The 22882-nt window shown below is 45.4% G+C and overlaps 1 long non-coding RNA gene and 1 pseudogene across 1 annotated transcript; one reads left to right on the forward strand and one right to left on the reverse strand.

Moving 5' to 3' along the window:
- Positions 1-1557: 1557 nt before the first annotated feature.
- On the reverse strand, positions 1558-4343 carry LOC120967300 (uncharacterized). The gene is made up of 4 exons (XR_005761112.2): positions 3558-4343; positions 3276-3450; positions 2506-2759; positions 1558-2019 (listed from the first exon to the last, which is right to left on the reverse strand). It is a non-coding gene; the product is annotated as an uncharacterized lncRNA (long non-coding RNA).
- Positions 4344-18397: 14054 nt separating this feature from the next.
- Positions 18398-22341, forward strand: LOC141025717 (uncharacterized; annotated as a pseudogene).
- The last annotated feature ends 541 nt before the right edge of the window (positions 22342-22882 follow it).

Below are 22882 nucleotides of genomic sequence, written 5' to 3' on the forward strand. Positions count from 1 at the left end.
TGGCGCGAACATGTCGGATTTGGCCTGCAGCATCCCGGTTTCACCAAGGACGCCGGGAATGCCATGGTCTCTGTTTTCTGGAGGTGCAGGTCTGAAGTCCACCTTGATCTACTAATGCGTTGGGAAGGGGTCTGCTCACTTGGGAGAAACCTCTTCTCCGGCCACCATGGGTGGTGAAGGCATGCGGCCCGCTAATCTACTTGAAGGCCTCTTTGTAATGGTGACTTCATCCTGGTCGAGACTCTAGGGGAAATCCCATGTTCGAGGTGCAGCTAGAATAGATGATGGTGACCCTCTCGTCTGGCACTGGTTATTGAACGAGTGTGGTTTTCTATACTAGTCGTCAACCCGTGCGTGCGCACGGGCTAGTAGTTTGGAAAATAGCTTAGTAGATTTTTTTTTGTAAATATTGTTATACGCAAAAGAGGAACTAATTATGAATTATAAATTTACACTTGAAAATATGACACTTTGTTCTTTAATCATATATTTTACATTTAACTAACATTTATATGTCATATAAGAACACTATAGTTTGATTTCCTTGCTCTAAAAAACGTTAATTTATTCGTCAGCATGTGCAAATATCTCCCGAAAACAATTTTTTTCAAGAATTGTTAGGCTTTGGAAGAAGTACATACATTTGTTAACTCTCCCAAGTGTATTAATTATATAAATTTACTGTCAGTAATGCTTTCGAAATGAAACTACATTTGTGCGAACAAAAAATATTCTTAAGTTTACAATGAAAACAAACAAACAAAATTGTTCGATACTTTCCTAAATATAGTGCATAATTATTGAAATATGTACAGAGAAGCATTATGTGTATAATCATGACATCCCTCCAAAAAAAACTAAACATGAGCCCATGAGTTTCTGTCATGTTGGTATGTCGAGAAACACATGGTTTCCTCCTATGTACACATTCTTAATTATCCAATTCAAATTTGTTAGACGATTGTAAACTCTGAACATCACAAACATAATGAATTTATTTTCGTCCAAATACACCTTTAGTATCATCTCTTCTATTTTCCTAAAGGAAAACTCAATTCCTTGAATCCCCAGGTATCAGCCACTTATTTTTCTAATCTCATAAATCAAGTCGGGGTGCTATCAAATATTCAAATGGTTATACAGATCAGATGCATCGTGGTGGATAACTTGGGCCTTGTGATGCACACTACCTTAGGAAATGTAAAAACAGAATGGACTATAATTCTTTACAAATTATTGAAAATTTTGAGCAAGAAAGAGAAATAGAGTGGCCCAAAATTAATATATTACTTTTTGGAAAGACTTATATAGTTGTACCAAAAACCTAATAATAATTTGGGAACCATTTTGGCTGTTTTCAACATGCAGCAATATTACTCGTTGTTTTTAATGAGAAGGAGAAACAGTTGCATAGTTAAATGTCACCTGGCTTTGTAACCCCAAAGGAATAAGAATCTAACAAATTATGAGCAGAAGCATACATCCCTACTTAACAAAAGGACACACCAGACACGGGCAAGTTAGTCCATTATTTTTTGCCGTGCCTTTCATCAAACATAGATGAAAAATCTGTGTTGTTATTGGACATCAAAAGTCCATATCCTAAAAAATATGACCATGCCGAAGGCAAAATTAGTATCATCTAAGCTACACTTTTGCCACTCGAAATGATAATACATTTTTCAACTACTCATTTTATTTGTCCAGGCTACAGCACCACTAATGTCTGCATTGCAGTAGTATTTGGGCAACAAAAAACAATATTATAATTTAAGACGCTGCAGAACGTTCTGAACTATCGGCATGCACGTATACTAGATTGTGTAAAAAGGAGAAATAACCGGCACTTTTGGCGATGTGGGCACACCGCCATACTGCAACACAACGCTTTCAAGTTTTCCCCTGGGGACATCCAATTAATATTTACATATATGAACTTGTAAGCCCATTGATCATGTTGCACACACCTGTTGGGACCTTCACTCACTTGCCAGTACCCCGACCGGTCGACACCTCTTCCTGCAAGTAGCCACCAGTTCAATGATATAGAAGATCAAGAAACGAAATTTACATCCACTTGGATAGCCAAAAAGTCTCTTTCGTATCACTTCACTTCATATTACGTAGTGCTAGACTCATCTTCATGACTTGAACAGTTGCCTAATTCACTACAAACAAAACAAACCAGCTGGCTGGCAATAACATGTGGCGGAAGCGCAACAACATTAAATCTAAACAAACTGCATTAGTCGATTCAAACCATACCAGGGAGCTCAACTGGGATCATGAAGAGTCTGTGTGATCTCTGATTGGGGCATGACCTAGACGACACGGGGTGGTAATTATACTGAAAATCCGATCATCTATGTATGCATCTTTTTATTCCATCTATTCATCGTCAAGTATCTAATTATGCATCCATAAATCCTTCCTATCCATCAATTCCATATACGTATCAGCAAGTAGCATCGAGGTAATGCATAGGACAATGATAAAATATCGAACCTGAGATTAAAGGGGCTGGAGCATGACCACCATAGATTCCACTTCATACACATCCGCAGATTAAACTGGCTGGAGCAGGACCAACTTCCCATAGAAGATGGTTCTAGGTACTTGGTAGTCAATGTGTTGGCCGTAATGGAACTTGGAATTGTTATATATTTCCCTTTGTTTACAAAGGGGTTTTATTTACAAAGATGATGGTGTACATTATATTATCCTTCCACCTGAATTGCTAGCATAGAAACAACAAAAGCCTGAAAAGGAATATATTGCAAGTTACAAAAACAGTATTGGTAAATCAACATTGACATAAACCATTGAATTAAAGAAGAAATACAGAAAGCGACAACTCACAAATCAGTCGAGTACAAAGAACTGATGCGCATTTTTGAATCATATATGTACAGAAAGGCCTAGGTAGGAATACAGGAAGGTGTGTATATGCATTATGTACTTCCTGTAAACACAGCTATTCTCTATCATCCAGGCCACGACCGATGGCACACATTGCCGAAATCCATACATATCATGGGTTTGGCATAACTGGGTTTGGAGGATGCTACAACATAGAGATGCATTCTTGCCACGGTCCCCATGGTGTGGTGTTGAATCTTGGAAGGACATGAAGAGGCAGAAGTGCTGTTGAATCTACACATGTGGCCTCAAGTGTTCATTTCCCAGATCTTAATCCGCTACTGTTTGCAGTGCTAATTTACCGTATTCCAAAAGCTTAATTGCTTAGGAAACCAATCCACATCGGATCTGATCACCTCAATCCGTTAGAAGCTGCCTCAGGTCAACTTTGTCCCCTCCCTACTGCCTTGCGGAATTTGCAAAGTACAGCACATTGCTACAAAACATGAGAAAGGGTAGCTGGGAAGACAGAAGAAGATCCGACATAGTTAGAGCAATCATCACCATCGTCCAGCTCAGCGTTTCTGCCAACTTGAACAAACCATAGAATCTTATCAGCACAAAAATAAAGATCGCAAGTACCTAATTGTACTACTGCACTCTCTCAAGCGCTCGCAGAAAAACAGATCGCCATGTACCTGATTGTACTACTGTGGCATGTGGAAGCCCTGAGAAAGGAGGTGGACGGAGGAGGCCCGTGCGTGTGGACGATGGGTAGCACACCTGCAGGAGGGAAGAGATGAAGATCTCGTCCTGCTCGACAACGCTGAGCTGAGGCCGCTACAATGAAGGGAAGGCATATGCGTGAGAGATTGAGCCACAAAGAAAAACAAAATATTTTTTGGAGTTTTGCTCTGGCTTTAGAAAAGAGGCATGATAGATTGATCAGGAAAGAAAAAAAAAACAGAAGCATGAGAGATTAGCGGAGCCATTAAAGAGAGAGAGTTGATGGATTGTTTTTTTGGCAGTTGATTATTCTGTATGTGCACGTGTGTTTTTTCTTTTGGAGTTTTGCTCTAGCTTTCAAAAGAGGCATGAGACATTGAGCCAGAAAGAAATATAAATAGCAAGAACAGATCTACACCTTTATAATTCGGTCCCATCAGATAAACAAAAGAACAAAATAGCAAGAACAGATCTACACCGTTATAATTAGGTCCCACCAAATAAACGGCTCTTAATTTCTAATTAACGTAGGAATTTCTAGGAAGTGACAAATTAGTATAGGTATATAGGTATAGATATAGATAGATAGATAAATATAGATAGATATAGATATAGATAGATAGATAGATAGATAGATAGATAGATAGGCTGAGCTCCATGGCAACCCTTTGGCCAACTCACATGACGACCCATTTTGTCTACTGGTCTCTGTTTGGGTCCGCGAGGCTAATGCAAAATCTGTCCATCTCGTGCCCTTTTGGACGAATTTCTATCATAAATTTGGCACCGGTTTGTATGCACACAGACACGAGATAGACGCGCCGCACGTCCTCTGGGTGTCCACCTCAGGCCCGCTGGTCGGCCACACAACCACCATCCACCGGTCCCATTTAATCCAGGGATGTGGGAGAGACACGCACGCCAGCCACCCGACCCCCCTCCAGCTGGTCCTTTTTAATGTCGTGCATGCATGTGGAGGGTGGCGTCTAGTGCACTTCCCGGTCTTCTTCCTCTCGTCTAGCCCCCATATGTCCGTCAAACTGGAGCCAGCACCGCCCGCCAGCCAGAATGCCGTGGAAGTGGATCCCGGGAAAGTCCGGGAAGCACGACCACGAGGACGACTCATTCTCTGGGACATCCAGGCCGCACCGCCATGCGCCAAACTTTGCTCTAGCGACCACCGCGGTACAGCGACAGCATATCTATGTGGGTGTTGAGTAGTGCCAGCGGTACTGGGATGAGGCCACACCGGTGCCGTGGTCTGACGTCCACCTCAACCAAGAGAGGGTGCTTGTGCCTCCCATTACAGCCACCAGTCGCGTGCACCTTTGCAGGAGATACACAGCCGTAGATATTAGGTCTCCTAGGGTCTCCGCCGGGACCCGGCATACGCCATCTCCTCGGTGTTCTGGGACACTTGGTTCCGCCATGAGCACCAGGTGTGGCGCCGGTCGTACTTCACCCCCCGTGCTCCCCCTCGCGCATCTGTGCACGCTACCAGTCCCGACTGCTCTTGGGCATGCACGTGCACGCGCTTTCACTCCACGGCTCCTAGCCGTTGTGTCTGACGAGGTTTCCTAGATCAACAAGGAGGAGGACGAGGACCTCAAAAAGGCCATAGAGCTATTCGAGCACTCCTGGCTCTCTGAATGGGAGGACCAGGGGACGCAGCCAACCTTATCAGCCGCATGCGATGTAGCTATCCCTAAGCTGGAGGAGTGGGAGTGTGGGGAGGGGGGAGGAGAAGCCGACCGTGCCATTTGAGGCATTGGAATGGCAATCAGGGTTGTCGACGACCATGTTTCCCTATACGAAGCATAACCCGAACCACAAAGTATGCCGGTTTCGGCATAAACCGAACCACCGCATGTATTGGCGCCACTTCTCAAGTGGCCGTTTCGGGGGCAGCCTCCTCCCTTTTTCGACCTCACCGCGGACGACAACGACGGCAACGACAACCAGTACTGGATCTAGGGTTCCATTTAGCTTAAGTTTTTTATGTCATTTTTTAGTTGAAGTTAATGCACGGCCGGGACTTTTGATGGCAATGTAAAATATTTAAAATTCTAAATTGTTGAAATGCATAGGCTTCTTTGCTGCACCTACGGGCCAGCGGTCAGGAGCGGACACTGGTGTCCGTCTTGCTGACCTAGACGGACGAAAAGTATGCCTGTTTGGGTCTTTGCATTGAAGTTGGCCTTATCCTCACCCCACCAACATTGCTATGAGATATGTGCTAGCCAACTAACTTACAACAGGAATGTTTTTCCTTTTTGTTTCTCTCAAATGAAACAACAATGAACTTCAAACTTGGCAGGTCAAACAAACTTTAGAACTTCACTATGTGAAAAAATTATTTTTTGCTCCGACATAAATATAAAAAATGAGATTTTCTCCAGGTAATTTTTATAAGTATTTAAGATGCATAAAAAATCCGAAAGCTTTTCTTCCCACATTGTAGTTAGAATGTTTTCTTGACCTGCAAAGTTTGAAGTTTATATGTTGTTCCATTTGAGAGAAACAAAAAAATACAAACATTCCTGCACGGATCATAATGCAGATATGGATGGCTTGATAAGAAGCGGCATCATGGGGTCGGCTCAGTGCTGCTTTCCGCCGGTTTCACGGTGGTGATGGTACGGTCTGTTTGGGTCGGTGCTGGTACTGCTACTCGGAGCCTGGCAACGACACCATCTTATATTAGAGAGCTGCCATCTTCCTCATGTGTTACTCTTTGGTGGTGCTCTTCTGGGGTTTAGTGGCGGTGCTTGTGGTGTCGTGGTGCTGCCATTTCTTCGCCACCTTATGTTCCTTTCTCGGTAGGCAGTAATCTCCTTCTTTTGCTATCCGTCATTTGTGAGTCTTGAAATGCCATCGAGTCATCCCCTTTCCATTGTGGGGCGTGTCATCCTATTGCTGTGCATGCTCAAGTCCCTCCCATGTATGTTGTTGTGTTGCGGCGAGCTTTGTGCTCTTAGAGTTGTCAAAGGACATGATAGAAGATCCTATGGTAACCTTTTTCTGCCAAGTGTCTAGTTTAATATACGGTATTGTCACTCAACTAATTAAGCTAATTCATAAACATGTGCTCAATTAAGTATATCTGGCAAAATTTAATATACCATATTGTCATCAATTAATACATAACTTTGCTTTCTCAAATTTGCTTCTAGTCATAGATGTAAGGGCATTTCGAATCAACCCCCTATCCGGCGTTAGTGTAGGATAAATTTAATTTTACTCCTTTATGACGCACCTAGCCGCTCCCAAAAACGTATAAGAGAGGATAATTTATCCTCAGACCCGCACCGAAGGAGTAAATATACTCTACTGAGACGGGCGGGAGGATAAATTTGATTTTACTCCCTTATGTGGCACCAAGCCCATCCCAAAAAAACGTATAAGAGAGGATAAACCGAAGGAGTAAATATACGCCACTGAGAGGAGCCGGAGGATAAATTTCAGCTCGCTCTCCCCCCCCTGCTGCTCCTGCGCGCCGCTGCCGTTACCGCGAGCCCACGCGTGTTGCCGCACCTGACGCGACTCCTGCGCGCACCGCCACCGCGCCCCAGTCCCAGCAAACGCTCTTCCCGGCAAAGACGTCGCGAGCGCCCGCGCGCGACACTGCCGTGCCCCCATCCCAGCAGACGCTCCTCCCGGCTGTGCCGCCGCCGCAGGGCCCCTCTTGGCTACCGCTCGACTCCTTCCTCCGCCACCTCACCGCAGCGCTGGAGCCACTAGCAGAAGCAACAGTACTACCACCCCACCCCAACCCCGGTGAGTTCCTCCCTCTCCCCGGCCGCACAGGCGCTAGTACTCGAGCTCTCCTCCATGCCGTTGCCTGCTCTCCTAGCATTCCTGACCTCCTACCGCAATGATCTCCTACGCGCCGCCGAGCTAACGTCCCTGCTCAAGGCGCTCAAGCTCTGCGGCCACTAGGAGTGGGCGCTCGCGCTTCTCCGCCGGGCACACACTGAGGGGGCCACCGCGTCCTCTGCTTTCTTTATATTGCTCCCGTAGTAGTGAATCTCTCTGGATCGTTCATTAGGTTGTGCCAGTTGGAGGGCAGCATAAATGTTACGGCTGCTTTGCTTATATATATCCAAGAAGTATCTTGTAGTACTATCAGACATGGAAACGAACAATTAGTTTTTCACAGCAGATGTCGACTCATATTTTTACAAATATTTACTCAATCACTCTTGTATGAGTGTCCGTAGACTGCATGACAAGTATTCGACGAAATGCATAAACCAAAAATAAGTTTCACTCTGTTATATATAGGAGATTGACTAGGTCTGGCCAAAACTTAGTGTAGTAAATATACTGTACTAAGGGTTTACTCCGCCGGATCCTCCACTATTTGTAGGGGGGCGGTTAGAAATGCCATAAGGGTCCGAGTTTCCTTGGGATACTAGTATTCTTACCTGGACGTGAGCTCATCCTACACGAGTAATGCATAAACACATATATATTTAAATATCAAAGGGAAAATCGGACATATCAAAGACAAGAGTTATGTTGGCACATGGCTTGTATAATAAATGCCACCATATTTTGTCAGGTGGGACCCGGTAAACAGTTGTGCCAGCTCGGCACTGGTCAGAATATTTGAATTCTCAAATTTCTCATGATAGGAGAACCCCACCGGTGGTTTCCATACTCTTCCCTGGGAACATTTACTATAGTGTCCCAAGAAACATTGTGTCCGACATTGAAGAAAATGGACTGCATAGCAAGAGGTTTTCAAAGTCTTCACTCGAAGAAATAGGTTTCTTGAGCATCAATGTGTCACATACATTTGTAGGACTCTTTTTTGACAGTTAAACCAATTCTTTAAAAACTTTCTCCTGTGTATACTCATAAACACATTACTGGCTTAACCATATTTGTCATCAATTAATACTCTAGAACCACAAAAGGGGCACTTGATGCACTTACAATAACCCTTCCATTAACCTTCCATCAAATCCTAGATAGCAGTGTTGGAATGTAGACGGGTGATGTCAACTTGAGTAGTAAATTTATGTACTCTTTTGAGTACCATACTACTGAATGTCATTGATTTTCATTTGTCCTTTGCTTGTGAGTCCATTGCCTCTCTTTAACATTCTGGGAGGAAGGATTCCAACCTCCGAGTAACAGGACCAAAACCCGCCGCCTTACCACTTGTCCACATCCCATTTTGGGTTTTATGACACGATGTTTTTACCAAGAACAGATCTTTGACAAGTTCCAAATACAAAGACACTCAACAAAATATCTACCGACTGTCCGAGGAAAAATACTCTTAAACATGGATTTGCCGGCCAGGGATTGATCAATAAACGTATGCCGGGTGTTACACTCGGCAAAGTATCTACCAATGTTATTGGCGCATAACCAAGTGTACGAGGCACTCCACAAAGGAGGAAAGTCCAGCAGTGTGCCGGCAGAATATTTAATTATCAGCAGCAGAAGTTATAATTTCAAATTGCTTAGCAATTTTATTTGAACAAAAACTAAAGATGTTGGACCCGCAATCGTGCGGGCAACTGTGCTCGTTACATAGTTCAACTAACAAATCAACGGGATGTTGATACAAATCAAGCATGTCCAGATTCATCACGTAAGATTTATTCCAGCTGAAATCTGGTGCTCATAACCATGTTGTGTACGTGCCCATTAGTTTGTTTTGTATTTTACATGTTGCTAAATAATAGAACCCGATATGTGCTGCGTTCACGTGGGGTGCGTCTAGTAGAAGGACCAGGCCGTGATCTCAATCGTGGGATGGCACGATGGAAGTGGATTGTGGCTTACGATTCGGTAAAGTCTGTTAGTTTTTTTCCAAATGGAATAAAGGAAAGAACGGAAAAGACGCAGGTTAATCGCGTCACATAAATACTCTCGTTCCTGTGTGTTCGTGTGTGTCTCTCTCGCGTGCGTGCGTGTGATCGTCATCGGCGTCGTTTGATCCTTCCCGAGAACCAACAATTGGTATACATAGCTTGGTCGCGAGGTTTGGTGGCGATACGGCGGCGGTTATTGGAGGCGCAGCAGCGACGGAGGCATGAAGCAGGTGGCGGAGAAGGACGCGGTAAAGGACCTCTCGGGCGGCGCAAAGTATCAGCCGCCCAAGAAGCGCTCCGGCGGCGATGGCAGCTCAGAGGAGGGCAGTTCCATCATGGTGCGTTCAGTGCAGAGGGCCACAAACGTTCCCGTCCAGTATGTGCAGCTAACGGAGTCCAACTATCAGTTCTGGGCGACGAAGATGAAGACCCTCATGCGCCCGATGGGCGTCTGGTCAGTGGTTGAGGGCGAAGCCGAGTTCGACGAGGAGAAGGATCAAGGTGCGATGGCGGGTCGGAGAGGACTGCGTGGTGCAAGCGCGGATCCAGTCACTGCTGCGGCGACATGATCGACTGACTATGGCCTATGGGGAGGACGTGACGTCGTTCTCTCGACGCCTTACCACCCTGGTGTGCGAGATCAGGTCTTTGGGAGAGAAGATAACAGAGAGGTGACTGGTTCAGAGGTTGTTTGCAGAGATGCCGAGGCGTTTACACAGATCATCGACACTATTTAGCAGTGGGCGGACATGAGCAAGATGACGGTAGCTGAGGCTGTGGGTCGTCTCGTACATTTGAGGAAAACGAGTCCGGCCGCTATGATGATTGCGGCGGCAAGGATGATCAGCTGTTTCTTATGACCAAGGCCCTCGAGTCCTTTTTCCAGAAGAAGAAAGGCAGTCCCGGCGCCGGCAGAAGCGGTAGTAAGGGGAAGCCGAACCAGGGGCAATGTACTGGAAACAGTGCCACTGGTGGCAGCGGTAGTGGTGGCGGCAAGATGGGCAATAACAGCGGTGGCAAGCAAAATAAGCACCGTAAATTTGACATCACCAAGGTGAAGTGTTTGAACTGTGAGAATATGGACATTTTTCTTCAGATTGTCCTGAGCCCATGAGAGAGATAGAGAGCTCACCTTGCCGCTAATAATGAAGAGGATGAGCCCGGGCTGCTAATGGCCGAAGTGTGTGACTTGGTCATAGCCACTGGCCCGGGCTGCTAAAGGGTCGTTACTAAAGCACCCCTCCCCCTTTAGTCCCGGTTTTTATATGAACCGGGACTAAAGGCCCTCCACGTGGCCGCTGCCTGGAGGTTCACCTTTAATTCCGGTTGGTAACACCAACCGGTACTAAAGTAAATTTTTTGAAATTTTGTTTGAAATTTTTTTTTGAATTTTTTTCCCGATTTTCAAATTTATGAATTATTTTAACCTCTAATCTCTAATCACCCCTCATCACTGCTCAATTTAACCTCTAATCTCTATCCCTCATCATTCCAAATCATCTAACTTTCCGGACGGTCACCCATCCTCTCACTACCCCAGCCTGAGCATGCTGAACTTCCGGGTTCTATTCTTCCTCGTTTCCAAGCCTGCACTTGTTGTTTTCCTGACAATAGTAAGATGTCAATCCTATTAACCCTTAGAAGGTTAGCTTGAGCATGAAGTCACACATTTCACTGTTTGCGTTTGAAGCTATTCACTAAAAAATAATAATTGTTTAGTAACACTAATATTTCTTTAATAAGTAGTTTGACCATTGTTTGACCACAGTTTGACCAGATTTGACCAAAATTCAAAACTGAACTAATTATTTAGTAACACTAATATTTCTTGAATAAGTAGTTTGACCACAGTTTGACCATAGTTTGACCACAGTTTGACCAGATTTGGCCAAAATTCAAAAAAACTGAAATAATTATTTAGTAACACTAATATTCTTGAATAATTATTTAGTAACACTAATACTTCTTGAATAAGTATGACCATAGTTTGACCAGAATTAACGAAAATTCAAAAAAACTGAAATTTAAGCATAACTTTTTTTCCTTTTAGAATCTGAGGATTCTAAAAATTTGCAAACAGGCCAAATTTAAGTTTTTAAATTTTCCTAACTAGTAGATGTAGTAACATAACTACATCTCGAAGGATTCTAATTTTTGAAGTTTTTATCATTTTCTTTTGCTTTTTACAAAAACTGAGATGGCGATCCACAGGGGGCGGGGGTAAGGCGATCCGGGGGGTGGGGGGGGTAGTGTTTGAAAATGGGACCTTTAGTCCCGGTTTGAGACACGAACCGGGACTAAAGGGCATTGCACCCCTAGTCCTGGTTTGTATCTCAAACCGGGACTAAAGATCTCCAACCGGGACTAATGGTCTAATCTTTAGTCCCGGTTTAAGATACAAACCGGGACTAAAGGGCATCGCACCCTTTAGTCCCGATTCGTGTCTTAAACCGGGACTAAAGGTCTCATTTGAACCGGGACTAATGCCGTTAGCCGCACGAACCGGGACCAATGCTCACATTAGTCCTGGTTCGTGACTGAACTAGGACTAATGGGGTTATCTGGCCCGAACGAAAGCCCTATTTTCTACTAGTGCGGGTGGGCGGCCGGCGTCTGGGGACGGGCTCCCGGCGTCCGGGGAAGGGAGAGGCGGCGTTCAGGGCGGCGCGGACGGCGGACGCGGATGTTTTCGTGGTAGTTGGGCTCCCGCCAACTACTTTGTTCTGATACAGAGCACTGTAGAAGCGGACGCGAAAACTGTGTTTTTGCAGATAGGAAGGAGCTTTTTTTTTAGAATGAAGGCTCCAGAAGAGCCCGGCTTTGAATTAACAAAGCCATCAACCGGCCAGGATTACAGACTCGAAACCAACATAAGAAAGCGAAAAAAACGACAAGATACAGAGGCGCTGGACAACCGCACACAAGCCGCACACACACCCAGCTAAAGGATCGAACAAGGAGACACGCAGCTCGGGGATGTGTAGGTCCTCAATCGCATACAAATCACCAGGGAGAAGGAGAATGTCAGCACAGGAGCAGCATTACGGACGGCGAGGAAGGGCACGCCGTCGCCAAATCACCTGCGGCCCCGGATTGCCATGTCCTCCCAGCTCCACTGTCAAAGAAGACCCCTGTCTCCTCGCCTGGCTCGAAGGCGCCGAACCGTTGACAGTGTAGCAGTTCACCCTAGAACCTGGGAGGAAAGACACCGGCAGGCTGCATTTGGAAAGGAACCTAGCTCACCCGACTAGCCACGAAATGATCTCAAGGAGCAGAGCACCACCGAACACCCACGGACTGGACACGGATGAGGAAGAGCTGCCGGAACGGAACGGACGGAGGAGCAGTAGCATAGTGACCCTGTAGGCGTTGAGCCGCTGACGAACTCGCCGCCGACAAAACAGACCAGCTACTGCCGCCGCTGCACACCCACCACATTGCCGAGGAGCCCACAGCCCACCTAGCTCCCAAAAACGGCGCCTTCAGGAAGGACGCGACGCCGAGGGCGCCGCCGCCACCCAACAGAGTTGAGGTTTTCACCCGGGAGACTAGAGGGATGGGGGGCGACGGATCTGACCTGAACGGCGCCTCCAGGGAGGGGAACCGCGCCACGAGCGTCGCCGCCGCCAAGACCGACGAGGCCGGCCTGGAATTTCTCCCGGTCTGCGAATCCTCGCCACCACCACCCCCACGACGCAAGATCCGGCGGCCCGCAAAGAAGCCGGGCAGATCTGGCCGGGGCGGAGCTCTAGAAACAGGGGGGCAGGGGCGGCCAGATCTGGCGCCACCGCGAGCCACCAGGGCTCCCGTCCACTGGGGCACCCGCCATCCACACGGCCAGGATCGCCGGCCCACGCCCGCGCCACCGCCTGCCGCCGGGCAGGTGACGCCTCTCCGACCGGGGCCGCCGCCCTAGGGAACACGGCCCCCCGCAGCAGAGGCAGGGGCGCCAGGGCCCCGCCGCCACCTTCCTCGGCGACACCCCGGGCTTGCCCGGCGGCGGCCTCAGGCGGCGGCGAGGAGGAGGGGAGAAGAAAGGGGAGGCAGCGGAGCTAGGGGAGGAGCTTTTTATCGCACCCCTTAAAAAGTTTAAAGGTAGAAGGTGTATAAGGTATCTGTTTGGGCTACTTTTTCCATACAAAACTGAAAATTGGCGGCTATATTACAGTTCGGTCGGACATAAGGGGTCTTCTAGAGATGCTCTAAGTGAAGTACCACGTTTAGCATTCGGATGGCCGTTTTCACTATGTGGTCCATATACTCCCTTATGTACAGTAAATTTAAAATAAATAGTAAATAAATAGGTCATGTTCCATGTATTGTGTCACTAGAGCTATACTTCACATAGCAGGAAGCACTTCCTCTGAATTTTCTATCTGGATTTGTTTTCAGATTATCTCTTTACATGATTTCATGATCATGTTTCTCTAACTAATACTACCTTACATCTTCTCTTTCTACGGACAACTGCGAGCAGCATTCCGTGAATGAATCAGTATCGCAAATGTTTGAGATGCATGTGCGCACTTATGTATTTCCCTTCCAGTAGTGTTAGGTGCCTACCTTGCTTTGTATTTTAGCTTCATGTGAATATGATGTGGACCTGATAAATGTGTGTATGTATTCCAACCACAATAGATTATAGGTACTATTTGCATATATCTTATTTTATTTTTTGCCCAATCTAAGATGACTATACGTACTTATACATATCTGTTTTTGTCTGAAAAATGTAGCATTGGTGACCAAAAAAGGAGAAGGAATATCAAGTAATTGATGTGTGTAACATTTATGATTCAATATTATAGTTAGATAACAACATACTTACAAAATTAGCACTAAATACTTACATGGGCTCTCTCACGGGAGCAGCGTGCCGCCGCACTATCCACGCTAGTAAAAAGGAAACAGTGTTTTGCTATCTGATTATGTTACTCCCTCTGTTTCAAAATAAGTGACTCAACTTTGTACTAACTCGGACAGAGCTATGAGAGCGAGACTGTGCCACAGGTGAATGGTCACAAGCAGTCTGAGATCATTTCATAGTGCCACTAGTAATTACCAACCCTGACCATCTCAGCAAACACGCATCCGGTCACGGCAAGCTGCCCGCCTTAATTAGCTCGGTTTGAACAAGTACACACAAACCGGGCTTTGCTGGTAAAGATTACTCCTAACAGAGTAATAGACAGCTCCGCACTGCGGAGTTGCACGTGATATCCATCGACGACTTGGTCGTAGCCGAAAGATTGATATGGTGTTCAATAGAGCAGCCTATGCACAGCCGTGCCGCTGAGATGCTTAGAAGATAGCAGCGCTGACACGAACAGTTGAACATGGAAGGAATCTGCGCTGGAAGCAGCCCCGACTACTTTATCCTTGAATCAGATTCCTAATGCATCCCAGTCACAAGCAGGAAACCACAAAGTATGTGGAGCCATTCAAGACGCACTTGATGATGAGTTACACTCTTTTCACATGTTCTCCCCTTAGCAGGAGAAGGAAACTGCACTACATAAGCTGATCATACTATTTCGGCGAGCCATCTATTTATAGGCTAGTCGCATGCCGTGTTATGGCTTGTGAAAGGACGTGACAGAAGATGAATAAATACAAGTTTTTCTGCCGGCTATTTCAATACACGTTGTCAGACAATTCATTAAACTTATTCACAATCATGTGCTCAACCAACGATCTCTTGCTAATATCAAAAGGGGGACCGTCATCCATTTTAATAAATCACAGATTTTCACCAGAATTCCCGTCACCCTGATCTCGCAGCTGACTGGATCTGAACCGAGGCTCGTCACCGGTCCCTCAACGCCCCATCGACCAACAAAGGCCACTCCGCAATGGATCAAGAAGCGATGACAGTTCCGCAGCCACCGCCGCCACCCATCTAGAGGCAGAGCAGCCCACAGCTTCGCCCACCACGTCGGCCATGGAGGGCCGGCCAACGCCACAAAGATTAGGGGCGCCGCCCTAACTGCTGCCCACGGGATTAGAGCACCTGAACGGGAGGCTGGCGGTGCTAGATCTCACAGGGGAGTTGACGCAAGGGGGTACAAGCAACAAAAAAAAATATTATGCTCACGGTATGCCAGGGTTTATCTAAGAAACGGTAGTATGGAAGGGTCCAGCCGTCACTACATGTCTGCTTTTAGTTTAGCACGGGTAGCATTCTCTACAATAGCGTATGTTGAATAGAGTTCTCAATATTGCTTGTTTGCTACCGTACTGTAGAAAATAAAATTGTGTTTGCTACTGTAGCCTACCATGCTTCTCCAAGCATAGAAAGGTTGGATTTTTTTCTTATTCAAAAAGGGGATAACCCGTCCGCATCGTACGATACACACAACAAAGAAAAAAATTTCTTCATATGCTTACCTAGGAAAAATATCTCCGACATTTCTTTCACCACATCAATCAGCATCCAACATCCAATAGTAGCATTTGTACAATCACCAAAATGGCTACCCTTGTCTTCAAGGACCACGTGTAATGTGAAAAATGATATCATCTTCGAAGGCATCAGATTAAGAGTGTTTCTAAAAGATTCCCTATCCCATCTTTGAGGAGGATAAATTCTGTTTTCCTCCTTGAACCTGCACATAACTGAATACCTATCGATGTTAGAGGAAAAGTAGTTATCCTCCGCGGCTGTACTAACTCCTAGATTTCCTCGGCCACCCATCTAGGGTAAAAAAATTTGGCCACTTCTGTCACGCCTGCGCCGTTCCGACCCTGCTGCACCGGCGCCGGCGTTGCTCCCGTTGACTACCCAGCACTTCTGTCGACACATTGCAGCCACCTCTGGCCGAGCTGGCCACCCACCCCACTGTCATTGCTGTAATTGAGTTCCTTCGCCGCCAGCGGATTGATCCCGTCGCTGAACGGATGAACCATATCTTCTTCCTCCTAGCCTCTCCATCCATTGCCGGCTATCTCCAAGTCCCGCCGACAACTAGCAGATGCTCAACCTCGTCGGCTGGCTGTGAGACCTCCGTCGTGCTACAAGTGTTCGACGATTTGCCTAGATGAGTACTTTTTCTGCTTTTTCATCTCGTTCTTCCTTCTGTCAATTGAATTGATCCGAATAATTTCCAGTCAAGATAAAGAGGTTGAGGACATGATCTTCGTGAACTCTTCATTGTCAGAGGAGGAAGAAGACGATGATGACCTCGAAATGGCCATTGGCATGTTCTTGAACTAGGATTTTTGGCGGCTGAGAAAAGGTTGAAAATTTTGTCGTATACAAATAGGCCGAGATGGAGCGGAGGGCCATGCCAAGATCACAAGGGATTATTTCAACCCCGATCCATATCTGGAGATATATTTTCGCTAGCGATTTCGGATGCGCACAAGTCTCTTTCTCACCATTGCAAAATCCGTGGAGAAGCACTAGTAGAAAACAGGGCTTTGGTCCTGGCCAGATAAGACCATTAATCCCGGTTCTCTTACGAACCGGGACCAATGGGTGCATTAGTCCCGGTTCGTGAGGCCAGGGCGCCGGGCGGGCCTCGGGTGCCATAGGTCCTAGTTCGTCTGACCCCTTTGGTCCCGGTTCCAGACACGAACAGGGACCAAAGGGCTTCGCTCCTGGCGTAGACCCTTTAGTCCCAGTTGGTGGCTGGAACAGGGACCAAAGGTCTATCTTTTGTCCCGGTGCTAGCCACCAACCGGGACGAAAGAGATGCCTATATATATGCTCGCCCCTGCCCGCACTCACTCCTCTGCTTTTTGGCCGTCCAGCGTGTGGGAGGTGTGTTCTTGACTGCTCTCACCTCCGATGCACATGAGGTGTTCGATGAAATGCCACACTTAATCTTTCTCCTCTCCAAGCTCGACCTCGAAGCTTCATTTCCCCAAGATTTTTCTAGATTTGGCGGTCCGTCATGTCCCGTACGTCCCCGTCCTCACCGCCGTCAATCGCCGGCGCCAATCTCGTCGCCGGCACCACCGTGGTGAGCCTCTTGTTCTTATCTTCTTTCTAAAAGAAAAAATTTCTTACTTGTATGATTTAGATAGATACTTGTATAATTTTCTTACTTTTATTATTGTTTGTTATTATATAGTGCCATGGTTTTGGTATCCACCCCCGTCGGCCCTCGTTCGGTCTATGATTCGGATGTGGTATATTTTATTTTATAAATATTTGTTTCATTTAGTGTTTATGACCGATAATTCCAATCGACCATATCGTCGAGAGGTTAAATCTGTTTGAAAAAGAAAACAATTACTTGAAAGAAAAATTGAAAATAGTTGAAGAGGAGAATATGAAATTGGAGTTGCATGTTGCCGATGTCGTCGACGATCACAAGATCAAGATGCATGCAATACGCTTGAAGATTACAAAGATTAGAGGATATGCCATTGATAATGAGGCTTGGTATCATTATGCTGTTGGATCAATTGTTACCTTAGTTGTGATTATGATCGCATTTGTTGTTGCATTTGAATGTTTTACATATTTGTATGTTAGTTTTAATGTATATTTTAATTAGATGATCTAGAGAGCTATATGTTGTTCTATGAGAACTATATATGTATGAACTTTATGAATTAAGTTATTCAGTAATAACTTTTGATCACTACTGTACTTTGGTTTTAATGTGATGATGAACTTGTATTAATTTGGTCACTTCTCTATTCATGATGTTCTGTAATGGTTTTTGATATACTTAATTATATAATGCATGCAGATGAACCGGCAATGGTTGTATGATGACCGACGCACCAATGACTACATTGACGGCCTGCATATTTTTCTCGAGGTGGTTGAGGAAAACAAGCAGAATGGTTTTATGTATTGTCCATGTACTGTCTGTGAGAATATGAAGGATTCCTCTTCCGTGAAAACCCTTCACTGGCACCTGCTTGATAATGGTTTCATGCCACTCTATAATGTTTGGACCAAGCATGGAGAAAGAGGGGTTATGACGGACGACAATGAAGAAGAAGAGGATGATGACAACTATCCTATGTTCCCTGAATACGGTGATACTACTGAAGAAGATGGGGGAGCTGAAGAACAAGAGGCACCAGCTGACGATGTGCCCGATGATGATCTTCGCCGGTTCATTATTGATGCACAGAGAGATTGCGAAAGTAGGGAGAAGTTGAAGTTCAATTGCATGTTAGTGGATCACAAAAAAGGGTTTACCCAAATTGCGAAGATGGAAACACAAAGCTGGGTACCACACTGGAATTGCTGCAATGGAAGGCAGAGAATGGTTTGTCTGACAAGGGATTTGGGAAGCTACTTAAAATAATGAAGAAGAAGCTTCCAAAGGATAACGAATTGCCTGACAGTACGTACGAAGCAAAGAAGGTTCTCTGCCCTCTAGGATTAGAGGTGTAGAAGAGACATGCATGCCTTAATGACTTCATCCTCTACCGCGGTGAGGAGTACGAGAATTTGAACGCATGTCCGGTATGCGGTGCATTACGATATAAGATCAGACAAGATGACCCTGGTGATGTTGAGGGCGAGCGCCCCAGGAAGAGGGTTCCTGCGAAGGTGATGCGGTATGCTCCTATATTACCATGGTTGAAACATTTTTTCAGAAACAAAGAGTATGCCAAGTTGATGCGATGGCACAAGAAAGACCATAAGAAATAGGAGAAGTTGAGAGCACCCGCTGACGGGTTGCAGTGGACAAAAATTGAGAGAAGGTGGGGGGACTTTACAGGTGACGCAAGGAACGTATGGTTTGATTTAAGTGCAGATTGCATTAATCCTTTTGGGGAGCAGAGCAGCAATCATAGCACCTGTCCAGTGACTATGTATCTATAACCTTCCTCCTTGGTTGTGCATGAAGCGGAAGTTCATTATGATGCCAGTGCTCATCCAAGGCCCTAAGCAACCCGACAACGGCATTGATGTGTACCTAAGGCCATTAGTTGAAGAACTTTTACAGCTCTGGAATGGAAAAGGTTTACGTGTGTGGGATGAGCACAAACATCAGGAATTTAACCTACATACCTTGCTGTTTGTAACCATCAGTGATTGGCCTGCTCTTAGTAACCATTCAGGATAGACGGACAAGGGATACCACGCATGCACGCACTGTTTAAATGATACCGAAAGTATATATTTGGACAAATGCAGGAAGAATGTGTACCTGGGACATCATCGATTTCTTCCGTCCAACCATATCTTAAGAAAGGAAGGCAAGCATTTCAAAGGTGAGGCAGATCACCGGAAGAAGCCCGTCCTCCGTACTGGTGATGCCATACTTGATATGGTCAAGGATTTACATGTGATCTATGGAAAGGGTCCTGACGGACAATCTGTTCCGAATGACGTTAAGGAACGCGCACCCATGTGGAAGAAGAAATCTATATTTTGGGACCTACCCTATTGGAAAGACCTAGAGGTCCGCTATGCAATTGACGTGATGCACGTGACGAAGAATCTTTGCGTGAACCTGCTAGGCTTCTTGGGCGTGTACGGGAAGAGAAAAGATACACAGGAGGCACGGGAGGATCAACAACGTGTGCATGAAAAAGACAGCATGCATCCAAAGTAGTATGAAGGTCCTGCTAGCTATGATCTTACCAAAGAAGAGAAGGAAATCTTCTTTGAATGCTTGCTCAGTATGAAGGTCCCATCTGGCTTCTCGTCCAATATAAAGGGAATAATAAATATGACAGAGAAAAAGTTCCAAAACCTAAAGTCTCATGACTGCCACGTGATTATGAAGCAACTACTTCCGGTTGCATTGAGGGGGCTTCTACCGGAAAACGTTCGGTTAGCCATTATGAAGCTATGTGCATTCCTCAATGCAATCTCTCAGAAGGTAATCGATCCAGAAATCGTACCAAGGTTACGGAATGATTTGGTGCAATGTCCTGTCAGTTTTGAGTTGGCGTTTCCACCATCCTTCTTCAATATCATGACGCACGTCCTACTTCATCTAGTCGACGAGATTACCATTCTGGGCCCTTTATTTCTACACAATATGTTCCCCTTTGAGAGTTTCATGGGAGTCTTAAAAGAAATATGTTCGTAACCTTGCTAGGACAGAAGGTAGCATCTCCATGGGCCATCAAACAGAGGATGTCATTGGGTTTTGTGTTCACTTTATTGCTGGCATTAAGCGGATTGGTGTCCCTCAATCGCGGTATGAGGGGAGACTGACTAGAAAAGGTACGCTAGGAGCGGAGTCAATAATATGTAGGGACGGGCATTCTTGGGGTCAAGCACACAACACAGTTCTACAGAATTTTGCCTTGGTGACCCCGTATGTCAATGAGCACAAGAATACTCTGCGCTCCAAACACCCGGAGCAGTTTGCCGACTGGATTACATGTGAACACATCAGGACTTTCGGCAGTTGGTTGCAAACACATCTCATGGGTAACAACATTGTTGGAGATGAGTTGTACTTGTTGGCCATGACACCATCTTTGACTATATTGACTTACCAAGGGTACGAGATAAATGAGAATACATTTTACACAACCGTCTAAGATAAAAAGAGGACCAACCAAAAGAGTGGTGTCCGCTTTGATGCAGGAACAAACAAGGGAAATGACACATATTATGGTTATATAGTGGACATATGGGAACTTGACTATGGACATGATTTTAAGGTCCCTTTGTTTTGGTGCAAATTGGTCAATCCGTCAGGAGGCAGGGTATAGGTAGACCCGCAGTACGGAATGACAATAGTAGATCTCAACAATCTTGCGTACACAGACGAACCATTCGTCCTAGCAAATAATGTGGCGCAGGTTTTCTATGTGAAGGACATGTCTACCAAACCGATAAAAAGAAAAGATAATGAAGCGAATACATCATACGATGAGCCAAAGCGCCACATAGTTTTTAAGTGTAATTGATGAGTTATGCGTGCGCAGGTTCCACTTTATTCTGCTATCCATTGAGTTGGAAAAGGGACTAGTAACTATGTTGGACTCGAGACGTAAAGAGGCTAAGGAGTGGTTGGACATGAATGCTCCAGAGGTAAGTTCAATCATTATCGCACCATATCGGAACTTTCGTTCATTTTCTGATATCAAGTGATCATTTTCTTTGCCGACGGGGTTTGGAAAAAGTTCACCGGAATGGTTCCGGGTCTACAGAAGAAGGAGCTACGATTTAGACACCCGAAAGTAAGTCGTACTAGCTAGTTCCGCGCATCTCTCATTGATTCTAGTTTCATCAATAGCATTACCATGCTTGCTTATCAGTTTGATTGAACTCTATTCTTATAAAGTGCTTGTGGCAGACAGGCGGGAATAATTTATGTAGATACTATGTTTGCGAGTTCATTCTCCACTCGACCACTGAGCAGGGCTTATCTGACCAACAATATGAAGTACGTAAATAATATTCACAATTTTATTTTATTACATTCAATTGTGTTGAGTTTCATTCATATATATATTGACCCCCTACTTTAAATTAGATGTGGCAGATGCGGGACGAAATGCGGGACAAACTCCTATCACATGATCGCATACGAGCACTTCAAGAGTAATTGGCGGGATTCTTTGTTGACCACGTCATACCTAAAGACGGAGAATACCATCGGGAACTGCAAGATGTTGGTAGATGATTTCATCGTAAGAGATATTATATTGTATATATGTTGTAGTGTCGGATAGATATACGAACACTTATTGTTCGACCAAGCACGGAGATGGAGAGGTCACTTCTCTCTTTATATATGTTCATGACGATCTTGTGTAATGGTCCTTCATTGCTATATGTAGTAGCTAGCGTCGAGTTGAATGGAGAATATTAAATAAAAATGAAACTCTAAATGTAATAGAATTGAAGGGTAAACACAAAAATAAAAGGGGGAAACACAATATGAAAACCCCTAAACCCCTCCTTAAAAAAACAAAACCCCAGCGACAGGCAGCTGCTGATGTGTGGTAGCCTTTTTGTCCCGGTTGCTGTTACCAACCGGGACTAAAGGTCCTCCTGCCTGGGCCCCCATAGCAGCCACGTGGAGCCCCTTTCATCCTGTTTCATAAGCCAAATGGGACTAAAAGTTTTGGGCTTATGTCCCAATCGTTTTGTCCTGGTTGCAGAACCGGGATTAAAGGGCCTCTGGAACCAGGACCAAGGCCCCGTTTTCTACTACTGCAAGAGGATTGGGTGAAGCTCAGGAGGGGTGCATCCTAAGAAGTATGCGCGAGCTCTTTGATGAAGTGTATCGCGGTTGTTCATGTGCTTGCCTATAGATGTTCGGTCGATGTTGTTGATGACTATGTCCATGTTTGAGGAGATATAACTTTGTAGGCGGTTCGAAGGTACACAAAAGCCGTGATTGAGATCTATTGGCGAAGTACTTGTGGTCACCAAATGATGAAGACACCGAGAGACTTTTGGCTTTGAGTGAAGATCCAGGATGGACTAGGATGATTGGATCAATTGACTTCTTTCACTAGACATGGAAGAATTGTCCCGCGGGACAGTAAGGTCAGTACAAAGGCCGCTACACAGGTCC

This window comes from Aegilops tauschii, chromosome 6 (assembly GCF_002575655.3).
Source record: "Aegilops tauschii subsp. strangulata cultivar AL8/78 chromosome 6, Aet v6.0, whole genome shotgun sequence".
Taxonomy (NCBI): Eukaryota; Viridiplantae; Streptophyta; class Magnoliopsida; order Poales; family Poaceae; genus Aegilops; species Aegilops tauschii.